Genomic DNA, 4,009 nt, shown 5'->3' with positions numbered 1-4,009 from the left:
GATATCCTTGGAGCAGTTGTGCATTCTATTGATGAGCAGGTTCCTTTTGTGATTGAGACGGACACTTCTGATTTTGCAATTGGGGCTACTCTGAACCAAAATGGAAGACCTGTGGCCCTTTTCGCACGTACCTTGAACAATAGTGAAAAAAGGCATTCTTCAATAGAGAAAGAGGCGTATGCAATAGTAGAAGCACTGCGTAAGTGGAGACATTATTTATCGGGGCGACATTTTACATTGGTAACTGATCAAAAGTCTGTGTCCTTTATGTTTGATGTCAAACATTTTGGAAAGATTAAGAATGATAAAATAATGAGGTGGAGGATTGAGTTGGCGTGTTCCCATTTTGATATAGTTTATCGTCTGGGGAAGGATAACGTTGCTGCTGATGCGCTGTCGAGGGCTTATTGTTCTGTGATTGACGGAGATACGCTTATTAATCTTCACAATGCCTTATGCCATCCTGGGGTTACGAGGATGGTACACTTCGTACACAGTAAGAATTTGCCCTTTTCAGTTGAAGACGTCAAGCGGATGACTTCATCATGTTCTATCTGTGCTCGGTGTAAACCGAATTTCTTTAAGCCTCAACGAGCTCATCTTATAAAGGCTACTTCTCCTTTTGAACATTTGAGCGTTGATTTCAAGGGGCCTCTTCCTTCAACTACTCAAAACCGATATATATTTACTGTTGTGGATGAGTTTTCAAGGTTCCCTTTTGCTTTTCCTTGTGCAGATGTATCAGCTGCTACAGTTATCAAATGTCTGACTCAACTTTTTGTCATCTTTGGGATGTCTGCGTATATCCATTCGGATCAGGGAAGTTCTTTTATGTCTTCCCAGTTGAAGGAATACCTTCAGAGTCGGGGAATTTCTACTAGCAGAACTACCCCGTATAATCCCCAGGGTAATGGACAGTGCGAACGAAACAATGGGGTGATCTGGAAGGCATTTATGTTGGCTTTGACATCCCGGAACCTTAAGAATACACAGTGGGAAATGGTACTGCCTGATGCCCTGCATTCCATTAGATCATTGCTTTCAACGGCTACTAATGTGACCCCCCCATGAAAGGCTCTTTAACTATCCGCGGAGATCTACTACGGGATATTCGGTACCTTCATGGCTTACTATGCAGGGACCTGTGCTGCTTCGGCGCCATGTTAGATTGTCAAAATATGATCCTTTAGTGGAGGAGGTGGAGCTGTTGGAGGCAAATTCCCAATATGCTCATATTCGATTCCAAGATGGGAAAGAAAGTACCGTTTCAATTAAAGACTTGGCTCCTTGTGGTGGCCAGCCCTCTTCTGAGGATATTAACAATAGTCATGATTCAGATAATGTGGATGCTGTTAGAGATACTCCGAATATTTCCAATCCGACTGCAGATAATTATACTTCTATTAGTCAGCCCTCGATGGATGTTCATGATCGTCCCAGTTTACCTCCTGATGGGATTTCTCATCCGGAAACCATTGAAAATCGGGAATTGGATAGCCTTCCTGCAGAAGATACTTCTGTGTCTCCTGGTGTGGGAGGGCAAGGAATTTCACCAAGGTTAAGAAGGTCGACACGAACAAGATATCCGGTCGACCGATTGAAAATGGACTTTTAAACTGATAGTAATGTTTTAAAATTGTTGAAATATTATATTATATTGTTTTAGTTGAGAGATACTTAATACTTATGTGCAATGTTACTATTTGTTGTTGCTCACTTAGTATTGTGTCATGTTGAATAGTTTTATTTTGTCTGTGCATAGTTTTAGTTGTAAATAATTAATTATAAATTGTAAAGGTTATTTAGGTTGGAGTATATTTTAAAAGGAGGAGTGAATGTGGTGATTATTCCCTATGTTTAGTAAGAAGTATTGTGATTGGTTGTTTGTTTCCTGCCTTGGGATATATGCTGTAATCTCATTGGTAGTTGATGTCATGTGATTTGTGGTGGCCATCTTAAATTCAGTTCTTTCCGGCCTTTAGTTGGGACTGGGTGTTGAAGATGGGGTACAGGATTTTTAAGTTAATAAAGCCTAGATTAGAAAGGCAGATCTATTCTTTATTTCAACCATAAACTGACTGAACACAGAGAATCTGACACCACGGATCATAAACTGACTGAACACACAGAGTCTGAACCCTGACCATAAACTGACTGAACACACAGAATCTGACCCCTGACCATAAACTGACTGAACACACAGAATCTGACCCCTGACCATAAGCTGATTGAATACACAGAATTTGACCGCCTGACCATAATCTGACTGATCACACAGGCCTAGAAATTCAGTATAGCCACGTTTGGGGTGCTACAACTGGGCGGACGCTAAAGTTTGCGCCCGTCGCAACTTAGCGCCACCTTCGCCGATATTCAGTTGCATCGCCCCAAGAGGTTGCTGCTGCGCTAAAACAGGCGATGCACGACTATCATTAGGTGCTAAGCCGGCGGTCCGGGGCATTACCCCTGAGGGTGGGCACAGAGCAGGTGCGGCGTGTTGCTGATTGAAGGCAGACACTCTGGCGCTGGTCAGCTCTTAAAGGGGGGGGAGGTATTGATTGGCTGCCACGCCCTGCACACTGCAGCCCTGAAGCAAGGCCTGACCACTGCTGCTTGAAATGTTCAACGCCCAGGACAATGGAGAAGGCCAGGGAGAGAGCGCAGCACTTCAGCGAGGGTGACCTGAGGGTGCTGGTTGGCGCAGTGAAGCGCAGGCGCCATGATCTGTTTCCTGAAGGTGGCAAGAGGCCGCTGCCCAGCGCCTATTGGAAAGCCTGGAGGGAGGTGTCAAACAGGGTGACCTCCAACAGCATGGTTGCCAGGACTCCTGTACAATGCCGAAAAAAGTTCAAGGACATCACTCGGGTTGTCAGGGTGTGTACCCTTTCCAGTTTCCTCCTCATCCCTGCATGTGCACCTCACTTTATGGGCAAAGGGACCTGAAAGCCCTAATGCCCAGCCCTCATCCAGCAGCTATGGGACTGTCATGAAAATCACTTGCACATTCAGGGCTTTGCACACTGTCAGGTCTATTCCACCACGGGAGGCAGTGCAGACAAGATCAGGGCTTCACACTGTCAGGGCTAATCCACCATGGGAGGCAGTGCAGGCAAGATCAGGGCTTCACACTGTACTTAGAGGCTGTCCTTTCTCTTGCAGGGCATGCTGGCACACAACCGAAGGCAGCAGCGTCAGACCGGGGGAGGCCATCCTGACCTCAAACAGCTCAGTGACCTGGAGCAGCGTGTGGAGCACATTATGTCAGGCTGGCTGATTGGCCCCGTCGCCAGTGGAGATGCCGACCCTGTTGCGGGCCCCAATGGTATGGGCATCACAATTTTGACCTCTCTCTTTCCACTTGCGCCTCATACCAGCATCCTTTGCCACTGTCGGACCAATGCAGTGCATAGCAGCACTCATGCCTCCCTCGCTGCCGCCCTGTCCTCACTTTAAAGCAAATCTAGTGCCGCCCTGCTTTCTGATGGTGACTCGGCAGGTGAGGAGGCGGACCCTCAAACTGGCACTGTGTCTGAGTCAGACATAGAGGAGGAGGAAGAGGAAGCCAGACCATCAGGGACACCCTCAGCCGAGGTAGCCCATGGCCATGATGGTGACACGTCTTCCCTGGAGGGGAGCAGTGGGGAAGGTGCAGTGGATAGTGAAGCTCCAGGGACCAGCAGGCTGCAGCAACGCGGGAGGTGTGGGGAAGCTCGGCGGCCTTCTCCCCAGAGGGTGAGTGCAGACTCCAGTCCTGCTACGGTGAGCGCAGAGGAGGTGCGGACCATTTGCGGAAATGGGCGCCCAGGCTGAGCGCAGGCACACTGAGCTCATGGCTGCAGTGGCAAGGATACCTGACTCCATAGAGTCACTGGCAAGGGGTGTGCAGGAATTCGGGGCAGCACAGGCTAGGAGTCAGCAGGACTTCGCTGCTTCACAGGCGGCTTCTATGCAAGTGCTCAGTCGTGCCGTCCATTCACTGGCTGCTGTCATGCACACACAGACCAGGGCC

Source organism: Somniosus microcephalus, unplaced genomic scaffold (genome assembly GCF_052327205.1).
Source record: "Somniosus microcephalus isolate GS21.2 unplaced genomic scaffold, FLI_Smic_1.0 unresolved_chr5, whole genome shotgun sequence".
In the NCBI taxonomy this organism is placed as follows: Eukaryota; Metazoa; Chordata; class Chondrichthyes; order Squaliformes; family Somniosidae; genus Somniosus; species Somniosus microcephalus.
This window is presented reverse-complemented; position numbering follows the sequence as displayed.